Source organism: Cherax quadricarinatus, chromosome 5, assembly GCF_038502225.1.
Source record: "Cherax quadricarinatus isolate ZL_2023a chromosome 5, ASM3850222v1, whole genome shotgun sequence".
NCBI lineage: Eukaryota > Metazoa > Arthropoda > Malacostraca > Decapoda > Parastacidae > Cherax > Cherax quadricarinatus.
In genome coordinates, this window is record NC_091296.1 from 9,290,157 (window position 1) to 9,305,817 (window position 15,661).

The 15,661-nt window shown below is 44.5% G+C and overlaps 1 protein-coding gene across 5 annotated transcripts in view; it reads right to left on the minus strand.

Annotated features, from left to right (window-relative positions):
• Positions 1-15,661, minus strand: part of kcc (solute carrier family 12 member kcc) — a 489,611-nt gene that overhangs the window by 117,461 nt on the left and 356,489 nt on the right. Inside the window, exon 1 of one of the 5 annotated variants that reach the window (XM_053771238.2) lies at positions 14,591-14,623. The exons of the other annotated variants lie outside the window; for them this stretch is intronic. The gene's annotated coding sequence lies outside the window, so the exon portion shown is untranslated. Of the gene's footprint in view, positions 1-14,590; positions 14,624-15,661 lie in introns of those variants that run through there. 5 annotated transcript variants of the gene reach the window in all.

Below are 15,661 nucleotides of genomic sequence, written 5' to 3' on the forward strand. Positions count from 1 at the left end.
AAGAAACCGCGGGGGTCAAGGCCCCTGCGCCCCGGTCTATGTACCCACAGTCACCTTCATGGAGACTGGAAGTGTGTTCCTTAGAAATCACCTCTTACTCTGCCTGATGCACAACACCAGACTGACACCACCAGAATTGCCCGAGTAAGTTTAAGTAAAACCACCTATTTAGTCAAAAGAACGAACGCTAACAGAAGCGGTGGGCGAGTCAGCAAGAATGCCTGCAGTCATACACCAAAGGTTGGCACTCCTGGATCCCCAGGCAGCCTCCAGTAGTACTGCTGTTATCAGTGATCCTGCCAGATGGCCGCCCTATGTCTCACGAGGGTCACCTAATGCACCCTGATATGACACACTTTCCATCAGGCTGAGTGATACAATCACCTCAGCATCACCAAAGCTACGTAAGAATAGGGCCAAGGAGCTGGATTTCACAAAACGGGACATAACCCTACTAGTGAGGCAAAATGGAGGGGCGGGCTCGTCCGCTGTTTCCCTGGTTAACCAGGTTGTGCTGCTATCCTCCTGACCCACATATCCATCACGGCCTGGTTGATCCGACTCCTGGTGAAGATACGTGTCCAGTTTCCAGTTTCCAGTGGCCTGGTGGCTAAAGCTCCCGCTTCACACACGGAGGGCCCGGGTTCGATTCCCGGCGGGTGGAAACATTTCGACACGTTTCCTTACACCTGTTGCCCTGTTCACCTAGCAGCAAATAGGTACCTGGGTGTTAGTCGACTGGTGTGGGTCGCATCCTGGGGGACAAGATTAAGGACCCCAATGGAAATAAGTTAGACAGTCCTCGATGACGCACTGACTTTCTTGGGTTATCCTGGGTGGCTAACCCTCCGGGGTTAAAAATCCGAACGAAATCTTATCTTATCTTATCTTATCTTACACTTGTCCCAGCAGTGTTACTGATGTCTCCTAAGATTGTAAATAGTCTGGAGCCACGAACGTTGATACAGTGTTCCCTTACTGTGCCCACGGCGCCCATGCTTTTCATTGGGTTTATTTTGCACTTCCTCCCATATCTCTCACTCTAGTATGTTGTTACGGCAGTGTGTAGATTTGAGACAAGGTCCTCAAGTACTTTCCAGGTATATATTATCAGGTATCTCTCTCCCTCACTCCTGTGAGTACATATTTAAGATTTCAAGGCGTCCCCAGTAATCTAAATGTTTTATTACCTTAATGAGGGCCGTGAACGATCTCTGTAACTGTTCCAGCTATGATATTTTTCCTGCCCTGAAAGAAAACGTTACCCACTGAGAACACAAGCGATTTGAAAAGTGTCACCCTTGACATTATGTCCCTTGTTTAAAAAGTTCCCATTATTCACCCCGTTATCTTCCTGGTTGTCGTGACATTGGTCTTATTGTGATCTTTGAAAGAAAAGTCAGCTAAAATAATTACTCCTAGGTCTTCCACACGTTCCTTTCGTTCTATTTGATGACCTCTTATGTTTGTATGCGGTGTACCTTCTGAGTTCTCGAATCAAGAGCCTCTTCGCTGAGGTAAGGGACCGCCCCCTTAAATAGGATACATAATTCTAAGAACGATATACTCAAGCGGCCAGAAACTAGTAATGACGGGCGATGAAGGTTAAAAGTTGGGAGCAGGAGCCGGAACTCGACCTTCACAAACATATCGGTGAATAGGATCACAAAACCTAAAAGACATACTCACTCAGCGACCCACTAGGACACAAAACACCAAGCACCACTAAGTCTGGTGGTTGTAAACACTGCAGGTACAGCCTCGCCACCCATCATGGCCGCTCAGCCACGCAATGGCACCACACAAGTCTTAAATCTTTTCCCAGACTAAAGCTTTAAAGCCAGGCAGGCAGTAAACATGTAGTGCAAGTATGGGGAAAAGGGTAACGCAGACTATATATAGCAAATGTGTAATGGAGCAGCGGCCATACATGTTTCCCTGATTCAATTTTTCTCATTTTATTAATTATTATTATTATTATTATTATTATTATTATTATTATTATTAATATGAGGTTTAAAGCTTGTCACTACATGCGGGTCATAAAGGCTGCATGTGATCTATAAATCACCGATTAATATTTTAATCCATAAAATAGGGGTTAAACTTGACGGGGTAAGTACACAGACACACCTCTGTTATTACAACTTATTTATCTATGTCATCTATCCCTTCCATCCTCCCCCTCTCCCACCCTTCCTCCCTGCACTCTCTCCCACCCTTCCTCCCTGCACTCTCTCCCACCCTTCCTCCCTGCACTCTCTCCCACCCTTCCTCCCTGCACTCTCTCCCACCCTTCCTCCCTGCACTCTCTCCCACCCTTCCTCCCTGCACTCTCTCCCACCCTTCCTCCCTGCACTCTCTCCCACCCTTCCTCCCTGCACTCTCTCCCACCCTTCCTCCCTGCACTCTCTCCCACCCTTCCTCCCTGCACTCTCTCCCACCCTTCCTCCCTGCACTCTCTCCCCCCCTTCCTCCCTGCACTCTCTCCCACCCTTCCTCCCTGCACTCTCTCCCGCCCTTCCTCCCTGCATTCTCTCCCGCCCTTCCTCCCTGCACTCTCTCCCACTCTTCCTCCCTGCACTCTCTCCCACCCTTCCTCCCTGCACTCTCTCCCACTCTTCCTCCCTGCACTCTCTCCCGCCCTTCCTCCCTGCACTCTCTCCCACCCTTCCTCCCTGCACTCTCTCCCACCCTTCCTCCCTGCACTCTCTCCCGTCCTTCCTCCCTGCACTCTCTCCCACCCTTCCTCCCTGCACTCTCTCCCGTCCTTCCTCCCTGCACTCTCTCCCACCCTTCCTCCCTGCACTCTCTCCCGTCCTTCCTCCCTGCACTCTCTCCCGCCCTTCCTCCCTGCACACTCTCCCACCTTCCTCCCTGCACACTCTCCCACCTTCCTCCCTGCACTCTCTCCCACCTTCCTCCCTGCACTCTCTCCCACCCTCCTCCCTGCACACTCTCCCACCTTCCTCCCTGCACTCTCTCCCACCTTCCTCCCTGCACACTCTCCCACCTTCCTCCCTACTCTCTCCCACCTTGCTCCCTCACTCTCCCACCTTGCTCCCGCACTCTCCCACCTTGCTCCCACACTCTCCCACCTTGCTCCCACACTCTCCCACCTTGCTCCCACACTCTCCCACCTTGCTCCCGCACTCTCCCGCCTTGCTCCCGCACTCTCCCGCCTTGCTCCCGCACTCTCCCGCCTTGCTCCCGCACTCTCCCACCTTGCTCCCGCACTCTCCCACCTTGCTCCCGCACTCTCTCCCGCCTTGCTCCCACACTCTCCCACCTTGCTCCCACACTCTCCCACCTTGCTCCCACACTCTCCCACCTTCCTCCCTGCACTCTCTCCCACCCTCCTCCCTGCACACTCTCCCACCTTCCTCCCTGCACACTCTCCCACCTTCCTCCCTGCACACTCTCCCACCTTCCTCCCTGCACTCTCTCCCACCCTCCTCCCTGCACACTCTCCCACCTTCCTCCCTGCACTCTCTCCCACCTTCCTCCCTGCACACTCTCCCACCTTCCTCCCTGCACTCTCTCCCACCCTCCTCCCTGCACACTCTCCCACCTTCCTCCCTGCACACTCTCCCACCTTCCTCCCTGCACACTCTCCCACCTTCCTCCCTGCACACTCTCCCACCTTCCTCCCTGCACACTCTCCCACCTTCCTCCCTGCACTCTCTCCCACCCTCCTCCCTGCACACTCTCCCACCTTCCTCCCTGCACACTCTCCCACCTTCCTCCCTGCACACTCTCCCACCTTCCTCCCTGCACACTCTCCCACCTTCCTCCCTGCACTCTCTCCCACCCTCCTCCCTGCACACTCTCCCACCTTCCTCCCTGCACACTCTCCCACCTTCCTCCCTGCACACTCTCCCACCTTCCTCCCTGCACTCTCTCCCACCCTCCTCCCTGCACACTCTCCCACCTTCCTCCCTGCACACTCTCCCACCTTCCTCCCTGCACACTCTCCCACCTTCCTCCCTGCACTCTCTCCCACCCTCCTCCCTGCACACTCTCCCACCTTCCTCCCTGCACACTCTCCCACCTTCCTCCCTGCACACTCTCCCACCTTCCTCCCTGCACTCTCTCCCACCCTCCTCCCTGCACACTCTCCCACCTTCCTCCCTGCACACTCTCCCACCTTCCTCCCTGCACTCTCTCCCACCTTCCTCCCTGCACTCTCTCCCACCTTCCTCCCTGCACTCTCTCCCACCTTCCTCCCTGCACTCTCTCCCACCTTCCTCCCTGCACTCTCTCCCACCTTCCTCCCTGCACTCTCTCCCACCTTCCTCCCTGCACTCTCTCCCACCTTCCTCCCTGCACTCTCTCCCACCTTCCTCCCTGCACTCTCTCCCACCTTCCTCCCTGCACTCTCTCCCACCTTCCTCCCTGCACTCTCTCCCACCTTCCTCCCTGCACTCTCTCCCACCTTCCTCCCTGCACTCTCTCCCACCTTCCCCCCTGCACTCTCCCACCTTCCTCCCTGCACTCTCTCCCACCTTCCTCCCTGCACTCTCTCCCACCCTCCTCCCTGCACTCTCTCCCACCTTCCTCCCTGCACTCTCTCCCACCCTCCTCCCTGCACACTCTCCCACCTTCCTCCCTGCACACTCTCCCACCATCCTCCCTGCACACTCTCCAGGTTGTCAGATAGATCTCATATAGCCGACTCAATTTCCTTCATATTCAGACCTCCCCTGAATTTTATTGAAAATTTATTAAAAATTATATTTGGTAGTTTAATAAATTTATGGTATAAATAATAAGTAATATAATTGGTTTTATTTGCAATATGGATCATGCATTGACAAACACAATCATTAGTTAATAATAACATTTATGTATAAAACGTTACTATTATTTAAACCACATAGTTAAACCTTGTTAAACTATAAATACAATAGGAACATAAATAATTTAAATAAATCCTATCCAACTATTTTTTCGTTAATTAATACATATGACTATGGAGGATAAGAACGAAAGAACATTACAGTAGGGCTACTAGGCTTTGCTAGGCAGGTCCAATTCACACACCCCCATGTATCCATCCAGTCTATATAGCTACCCATAGTTCTTCCCTCAATGACGCTACCTGGCAGTTTGTTCCATTCATCTACAACTCTACTGCCAAACCAGTATTTCCCAATATCCTTTCTAAATCTAAATTTCTCCAACCTGAATGCACTGCCACGAGTCCTGTCTTGGTTAAATATTTTCAACACGCTATGTACATCTTTATTTATTCCCGTTTTCCATTTGTGCACAGCAATCATATCTCCCCCAATTCTACGACTTTCCAAAGAATGCAAGTCCAATGCAACTTGAGTATGAGGTTGGATGTGAAGCCAAGAATTCTATTAGCTTTATTGCAAACACTTTAAATTTCTGCTAACTAGAACTCCTAGATCTTTTTCCCATTCACTTTAACACCTATAGACATTGTTTAGCTTATAAGTGCCGTAATTATTTCCTTGTCTGCATTACACTGCATCTGCCACTTCTCTGACCACATAAACCTATCGAAGTCAACCTTGAACTTTCTGTCAGCATATTTCAGATACGCTAGCCGTGATGCCACGGACTTTTCAAATACTACTGTTAGGTCAGCATACTTTGAACCTGCTATGACGCTGCCCCCACCGTAAGGCTGGGTCGAGCGAGGGCATACGCTGGCAGTTAGTCAAGTGCCCTGAGTCAGTCACATCAGACTGCAGGCTGGGCTTCCTATCACATATTTACTAAATATACTAGTAAAACAGTCTCAGTGAGTTATCATTCACCATCACTGCACTTAAGAACCCTTACAACATCTAGGGTCTGATGAAAATGGTTTTGAAAACCTACAAGTTGAACAACGAGACGCTTGGGCAATATTTAGGAATGTTTATTGAGGCAACGTTTCGCCAGCCAGTGGCTTCTTTGGCTCTAGTCTCCATACCAAAAATTATTTGACAGCCTATTGTAGTGCCATCGTCACACTGATATTTCTGTTTATTGAGGCTTGATAGCCATGCAAAATCTGCCGGTTATCGACCTACCCAGTGAGTGAAGGAGGTGCAGTAGAGTAAGCTGGTCAGCCTTACTGTAAATGACACACACTTTGCTCTTCAGCATTCTGCCAACATTACAAGTGGATACACACTTATACAGTTCAGAACTGATCCACTTCTCGGTGTCACCATACATTTTCAACCAGGGTCAGAAAGCTTGATTAATAATATTTGTGGTTAAGATCTGGATAGTTTGGAAAATGCTACAGAGATAGTTACAAAGGACTTTGTACTTGGACTTTGTCCAAGTGCGCCCCCCCCCCTGCATGTTTAAAAATATTTCCTTACACAAATAACCCGCACATAAAAGAGAGAAGCTTACGACGACGTTTCGGTCCGACTTGGACCAGAAACGTCGTCGTAAGCTTCTCTCTTTTATGTGCGGGTTATTTGTGTATCGTTCCAGTCACGGTATTGTGCCTTTTTTTGTTATTAATATTTCCTTCATTCAAAATTTCTCCCATTTTTCTCCGCATGATTTCATATTCCTCCATAAATGGGGATTTTCCCCTCAATCTGGCAACTCTCTCTCTCTCTCTCTCTCTCTATCCTCTTTAGTTTTGCAATATCTGTAGTTACATTGAGTTTGATGTGTGCAAAAAAAAAAAAAATTCTCTTTTCAGTAAAAACCGTTCTTTGTCTCACTCCAGCTAAAAAAAAAAACTGATTAAGAATTTTCAAGTGATACGTTAATTTCCAAATCATTTTAACTTTGCTTCAACACCAGCACAACGCAGACTTCTATTCATAATTCCACAAGTTGGGAGGTCAAATTTAAACCACGTGAATAAAAAAAAAACTTGAGAACCTGATCCTTCCTCGGAGAATTCTGTTAATCTCTTCAAGATTTGCATGTTAAAAGTCTCCTGATGAATTCCTTTCGTTTTATCGCTCCCTCATGTCTGGGTCCTTTACAGCCAGAAATAATTTACTGCTGGGAACACCTCGCAGTTAAACTCTTGCTTTCCAAGTTCACTTTTGTCGTGATGCTTATGGAAAGTGACATTCCAGCGCTGGGTGCTAGTTTTTATTTTGGTATTTCATGCATAACACGCAAGAAAAAATTACAATAGCATAGATGTTACCTGGTTACCTGGAGGTTACCTGGAGGTTATTCCGGGGATCAACGCCCCCGCGGCCCGGTCCACGACCAGGCCTCCCGATGGATCAGGGCCTGATCAACTAGGCTGTTACTGCTGGCCGCACGCAGTCCGACGTACGAGCCACAGCCCGGCTGATCCGGCACTGACTTTAGGTATCTGTCCAGCTCTCTCTTGAAGGCAGCCAGGGGTTTATTGGCAATTCCCCTAATGCTTGATGGGAGGCTGTTGAACAGTTTTGGGCCCCGGACACTTATGGTGTTTTCTCTTAGTGTACCAATGGCGCCCCTACTTTTTATTGGCGGCATTTTGCATCGCCTGCCCAGTCTTTTACTTTCGTAGGGAGTGATTTCTGTGTGCAGATTTGGGACCATTCCTTCCAAGATTTTCCAAGTGTAGATTATGATATATCTCTCCCTCCTGCGTTCCAACGAGTACAAGTCAAGTGCTTTCAAGCGTTCCCAGTAGTTAAGGTTACTGGCACTAATATATAAAGTAGTATATTATGATATTAGTGATTGTATGCGCTGCTAAACTGACAAGTGCAACACTTGATATCTGTTGCGGAGAATACGATACCGAAGACAGTATAAGTAGTTTTGACATTATCGGTTAGTCACTCTTTGTAGGTGGTGGTCAGTCCGGCAGTCCTAGAGCAACCAGACCTTATGTACTTAGGCAGAAGTGAGATGAAACAGTTGGATGGAGTTTTGTCCAGGATGGTTGCTGCAGTGGGTTAGTAAGTTTATTTAGGTACAGGTACGCATAAATACAATTATCATACATAGTGTAAATTACCTTGGATATCCCCCCCCCCCCCCGAAAAAAAAGTCAGTGGCTTATTTCCAATTGAGGCCCTTGTAATATTTTATTATTTAAACCTTAAAACTTAAAATCAGTTATAATAAAAGGAGATATAACAGGAATAAAGTGAACCGAGTTATTTACATGAACATTAAAGAGAGGATCAGCTTACAATAATAGGTACACAAATCTTAGCTATACAAAAAATCACTCTCTAGCGGCGTCTGGCTGCTGGTGAAGGAGTCTTGATGTAAGAAATTAGAGTTTCCTGGTTACCTGGAGGTTATTCCGGGGATCAACGCCCCCGCGGCCCGGTCCATGACCAGGCCTCCCGATGGATCAGGGCCTGATCAACTAGGCTGTTACTGCTGGCCGCACGCAGTCCAACGTACGAGCCACAGTCCGGCTGATCCGGCACTGACTTTAGGTATCTGTCCAGCTCTCTCTTGAAGGCAGCCAGGGGTTTATTGGCAATTCCCCTAATGCTTGATGGGAGGCTGTTAAACAGTTTTGGGCCCCGGACACTTATGGTGTTTTCCCTTAGTGTACCAATGGCGCCCCTACTTTTTATTGGGGGCATTTTGCATCGCCTGCCCAGTCTTTTACTTTCGTAGGGAGTGATTTCTGTGTGCGGATTTGGGACCATTCCTTCCAAGATTTTCCAAGTGTAGATTATGATATATCTCTCCCTCCTGCGTTCCAACGAGTACAAGTCAAGTGCTTCCAAGCGTTCCCAGTAGTTAAGGTGCTTGACAGAACTTATACGTGCAGTAAAGAATCTCTGTACACTCTCTAGATCTGCGATTTCACCTGCTTTGAATGTAGATGTTAATGTACAGCAGTATTCCAGCCTAGAGAGAACAAGTGATTTGAAAAGGATCATCATGGGCTTGGCATCTCTCGTTTTGAAAGTTCTCATTATCCATCCTATCATTTTCTTTGCACGTGCGATCGTGGCACTGTTGTGATCCTTGAAAGTGAGATCCTCAGACATTACTACTCCCAGGTCCCTTACATTATTTTTCCGCTCTATTGTATGGCCGGAGTCAGTAGTATACTCTGTTCTAGTTATTATCTCCTCCAGTTTTCTATAACGGAGTAGTTGGAATTTGTCCTCATTGAACATCATATTGTTTACCGTTGCCCACTGGAAAACTTTGTTTATATCTTCTTGGAGGTTAACCGCGTCCTCAGCAGATGACAGCCTCATGCAGATCCTAGTATCATCCGCAAAGGATGATATGGTGCTGTGGTGTATATCCCTGTTTATGTCTGATATGAGGATAAGGAAGTTTCTCTTCTGTTTCTAGAATCATATCTAACTGCCTCTCATTCCCGTATTTGTCTGTAGTCATCAGATATTCTAGTGTTGGAGATGATATTCTGGTATGTATCTGCGGTTCATAAATAAACTTATTGGTATGTTTAAGGTTATATCCATTATAACTACTAATGTTGCCTTTACCTTATCATTCACGGCTACCAACTATAGCCTCCAAGGCTACCAACCGTAACCTCCAAAGATACCGAGGCGGCCAACGGTAATCTTCAAGGATACCAACTGTATTACTGCAGACTGCCAACTGTATCCGCTAAAACTACCAACATTATCCATCACGGCTACCAATATCCTTAATAAACTTATTATCCTTCCGGGCTACCAACAGTATTCTTCAGGATCAACGGTATTCATCAGGGCTACCAAGGGTATTCATCAGAGCTACCAACGGTATTCATCAGGGCTACCAACGGTATTCATCAGGGTTACCAAAGGTATTCATCACGGCTACCAACGGTATTCATCAGGGCTACCAACGGTATTCATCAGGGCTACCAACGGTATTCATCAGGACTACCAACGGTATTCATCAGGGCTACCAACCGTATTCTTCAGAGCTACCAACCATATTCTCCAAGACTACAACAGAAACTGTTCAACCATGGTTATAAACCTTCTACTTAAAAGCTATCACTGCCGCTCACAGTCAGCTTGAACGTTACCGTCGACACTACTAACAGCTCCAATCAAGGCTGCAAACTGTTCGAATGAAAAATGGGCGGGGAAAGTTCAAAATTAAAGGGCAACGCTGCTGCCGCCGCCCGGGTACGGCTGGCTGCCGCTGTCTGCTGCCACAAGCATGTTCTACTTCATCCACTTGAAACACCTGTCACGAACCTTCATGAACTCTGCTCTCACCCGCCTCCCGTAGCATGATGCCCGTTAGTGTAAACTTTCTACCGCGAAGATTGTCAATAACCACTAAAATAGGGTTACCCAACTCGAACTTTCAAAACAGCGGAATATTTGAACTCTGTCCTCGTTGAACATCATTTTGTTCTCTGGTTAGTGAAAGACCTGGTTAATATACGCTTGGAGATTTACTGTGTTACTCAGTGAATGTCGCTCCCATACAAATTCTAGTGTTATGGTTTATGCTCTCATACAAATTCTAGTGTTATGATTTATGTCTGTATGTCGGATGTGAGAAAGATAACTGAGGGGAATATTGTGCCTTAAGGAATAAAGCTTTTCACTCAGCTTGTAATTTTACCACATCTTGTATCAAAACAAATAGCAACCATCGTAGACGTTTTGACTACAACAAAACAGTAACAATAAGAAACAGCTTACTACAACACAACAAACAATGCGTGACAGTTTACTATAACAACAAACAGTAAGAAACAGCTTACTACAACAAACAAACAATAATAATAAGAGACAATTACTACAACAAACAGTAACAATAACAGACATTACTACAACACAACAAACCGTAACCACAGTAGAAACTTAAATGATTTATCACACAAACACTTTACATCCACTATCACCAACAAGTAACCCGTGACGTCATATGCAAAGCCTTAATTTCTATAATATTTAAAGCCAATTAGGCCAGGTGCAAGAGTTAGCTGGCACCAGATTTAGCTAGACGGATAATCACTCCAGCTTAAAAATATCATGGCTAAAAAAAAAAAATCTTCGTTATTTTCTTTATAATAGTAGGCTTTAAAATTTAGAGCCTATTGACTGCCAGCATCATTAAGGCAGGATTCCGGCGTAAACAACCAGCAAGTATAACATGAATCTTTATCAGAACTGAAGACCGAAGCAAACTCGGTGTATATGTATACTGAAATGCACACCTCTCAAAGTATGTACATTGAGAAATATATTCTCTCTCTCTCTCTCTCTCTCTCTCTCTCTATATATATATATATATATATATATATATATATATATATATATATATATATATATATATATATATATATACACAACTTGAAAACTAAGTATTCTTGACTGGTGGTGAACAGGTTACATGCATTTAATAACCTTCATGCAATCGATAGGCTTTGGACTCTATTAACCAACTACCAGTTAAAAATGAAAACGTAGAGCTAACATAATTAGATCTATAAATGTATATATTATCTTCTGTGGAGTTAGGAGTAGTGTCAGCTGACTTGTTTAGAAAACACAATAAGATAAATGTTGTGAAAGCTAGACAAATGACGAAGTGGATAATGAGAGCTTTCAAAACAAGAGAAATACTGCCGGTGATGATGTTGTTTGTGATGAATGGTTTGAAAAACCGACAAGTTGAAGATTGAGACACTTATGCAGCATATGGGAATCTTTATTCAGGAAACGTTTCGCCACACAGTGGCTTCATCAGTCCAATACAAAGAGGAAGGCGTAAGGAGAGGAGGAGAATGAGGTGATCAGTCCCTCAACCTGGAGTCGATGTGTTCAGTCCATCAATCTTGTAGATTGATGGACTGAACACATCGACTCCAGGTTGAGGGACTGATCACCTCATTCTCCTCCTCTCCTTACGCCTTCCTCTTTGTATTGGACTGATGAAGCCACTGTGTGGCGAAACGTTTCCTGAATAAAGATTCCCATATGCTGCATAAGTGTCTCAATCTTCATGATGTTGTTTAAATAGTTCATGCTCTCTCGACTGGTGGATTGTTTGGTGTTGACGATGCGAATCATGTCAAGAGACATATCAGAGCTGGAACAGAGACAGAGATCATTTATAGCATATCAAGAGCCAGTAATCTTGAAATTACTGGAAACCCCTCTAGTTCTGAATGTGTCTTCTCTGGAGTGGAGGGCCTCGTCCCAGGTCTACACACTACCATAACATACTGGAGTGAGAGATATGGAAGAAAGTGTAAAATACACCCAGTGAAAAGCAATGTCGCCATGGACACACTAAGAGAACACAATCAACATCCATGATACAAGCCTATTCAACAATCTACCAGAAGATATCAGGAACTCTCGGAACAAGTGCAGAAATCTTCTGCCACGTGCCAGATCAACCAGACTGATGGATATGTGAGCCACCGGGTCACCGGTAGCAACAGCCTGGTTGACCAGACAAGCCTATTCCAGGGCCGAGCTGTAGTAGTAGAAAACTCTCGAAATTGGTCCCATAAATTTCTTTTAAACATATTAAAAACATTTAATACTGAATTTGAGGAAATACCAAAGAAATTTATCTGGAAGTGTTAGAAAATAATAGGCACTCTTTCTTTTTCAGTTATGCCTCAAATTTAGCATAAGGATTCTACATGTCAAGCTTAAGTGTTTATCTTTAAACAGTTTCAGCTTAGATATTTAAACAAAAATTTTCACTGAGGAAGCAGCTTACAAGGAGACTTTAATTCCGGTTCAAGTATCCTTGCAAGAAAATTTAAGAAAAGTTTTCCACAGAACTTCAAATTGCACAAAACTCTTCGCGTTCATTTTATACCGCCCAAAATCTTGAAAAACCTTCAATATGCTTAGAAGTGTTTTGCTAGAGATTCTATCTAGACTGTCTGTAGTGTGATTTTTAAGTAAATGCGAATAAAAAAAAGAAAGTTCACCCATAACTGAATAGCGCGTACTAAGACAGGTTGTTCACTCCCATTTACGACACCTTTGATTGCTCTATCATGCTGCCTGACACCTTTCATCATTTCTGATCGTGCTGCCTGACACCTTTCATCGTCTCTGATCGTGCTGCCTGACACCTTTCTATCATGTTGGCTGCCACATTTGTTTTACTGTGCTGGCTGACACCTTTCATCGTCTCTATCATGCTGGCTGACACATTTGTTTTACCGTGCTGGCTGACACCTCTGATTGCTTTACCGTGTTGGTTGACATCTTTTATAAAGTTCACTGTTAGAGCACATCAATAATTTTATTGCTTAAAAATTCCATGTTTTATGGTAACCCATGTACGAAATCTTCCCTACCCTTTAACAAGTCCGTCCTCAGATTCACACTTTAATTTTATTACTCATTATTACTAGTAATTTCAATAAACATCAGTTAATAAGTTAGAAAGCAACATAAGGGCCTTGCATCAACGACACACGTACAATTTTCATTATTTTTCAACGTACTGTTTATTGTTGACCGTACTTACTATCCTATATACTAAGATCTAACCAGCTCTAACCTATACAATGTTTGCAGTTTTATTGTAATGTTATAATACGTGTGATGCGGCTGGTGGCAAACCTAGTTAGTAGGCTTCATTTTAGCTTCAAATGGAATCCTTGTACTAACACGGTAAACTATCCCTGGACAAGTTACTTTTAACTAGCTTATCTCAATATCTTCATTAAAATATCAAAGACATTTATGTAAAAAAAAAATATTCAATTTGAGTTAAAAGTAACTTTGGGTAAATGTTTTAACAAGTTGCAGCAGTGATGTTTTGTTTCTCAGGGAAGAGGAAAGATTTTACTGATGTGGGTTTTTGTTAGATGATGACCTGCTCAGTGATTAATATAATCTGTGACTTACAAGTGCTAGGTATAATTAATTAATCACCCCGTGACTTACCAATGCTGGGTACCAGTGATTAAACTACCGCTATCGTACCTGTGTTGTATATCCCCTGGTTAATTAAGTATAGCCTGACCTTACAAGTGGTTTGCTTAACGAAGGTTATTAATGTTGTAGGTCACCAGTATACAAAAGATACTTTAATCTTTACTATTAATACTAGAGTAATTACCTATTTGTAGCTACTGGAGCATAAATAACCATGCTGGAAGAATCTCTTCCTTAATATGATCATGTGTTTTTATTTAATTTTCCAATGATTGTAGCACTTGCTACTTTTTTTTATATTCATTCCATTTTTCGACCATTGTATGTGTGAAGAAAAATGTCTCAACATTCCTTCGGCTTTTATTTTTTGGTTCTTAAATTACATCTGTGGCTTCTTGTTATCCCAGTTGAAAGTAAAAAAAACTTCTTGATCTATTCGTTCACATTCTTTTATAACTTTATACGTTGTTTCCGTGTTTCCTCGCGGCCAGCTTGGGTATCCAGTATTTTCAAGATGATACACACCCTTAAAAGTGTATATAAACAGTATCAAATTCTGTAGAACAGACATCAGTAAGAATGTTATTGTTACACACGCACAGGTTGTGTCCTTATCTTAAAACTTATAGTTGAAACATCAGGAAAATGTGTGGTTAATTCGGTGCACTTTTTAAATTACGTGATTCTTCGTATGTGTATCTGAAAACTGTATATTACCGTGCATGAAACTAGAGCGGGGTGTGCGTGACAGTCATACAAGCTTGTTAGTACTAACATACCTTCTGGTTCTCAGGGAGTCCAGACCACGAGTGGCCAGAGACATTCCTGCGAGTTTTTTCCTTTTCATTATTTTTTTTTTTATCTTTGTTATCATTTTCGTGGTGGTTGGTGTGGCGCATCACAGCTAATTTATGAACATTAACTGGCAGAGATGCCCAACAGTGTGAGAGCGGCAGAAGCATGTTAGAAGGGAATTATTAAGCATAATAATAATAATAATAATAATGTTGATGGTAGGAGAGACAGGCGACCCGTGGGACTCGTCAGCTGGTGCGCGCCAATTTTACCACCCAAACACCCACCCGACACGCTTCCCAACACTCCAGATTTTTTCCAGGCCTAATCCTTTACAAACCACTGACGGGAAATATTTTCGAAGTGTCGCCTTGCTCGACAGAGCGGATGTGATTGCGCAGGACTGTATTCTTTTACATCACGGTAACGAATGCAAAAAAGATTTAAACATAGTCACGGCTCGTTGAGGTTGGCAGGCCTGGTGTGCCCTTTCCCTCTTGCCCTCGGGACATCCACAACTTACCCACCCGACCCTACCTTCCCCGCCACTTAAAACCAGTTTATGGTCGCACACCCTTTAGCTGAATGACTTAGTGACTGGCCCGCGGGCTAACGTGTCAGCCAGTTTGTTGCCCAAGCCAGTCGACTGGCAAAATAATCCTCCAGTCAGCTGCAGCAGTCCAAGCACTAAAGACAGTCACTGTTGCCTAAGGCAGAATATCCACTTGGGTAAGATGGTCAATTGGAGGCTGTGTGGCGGTGCTGGGTTAAGGGGGATGTGCTACCGCGCTGCACCCCACCTTCCTCCAGCAACCAGGTCATGGCCTCAACCCCTGAAGCTCTCACATCTCTCTACCCCTCACACCTAAACCTTGTTACATGACTACACCAAATATATGTACCCTTATATACACACAGAGTTATATAACTACACCCGATATACAAACTCCTACACTATGTTGTATATCTACACCAGACATACATATGCCCTTTCTATCACATATTTATATTGTCATATGGCTACAACCATATATATATATATATATATATATATA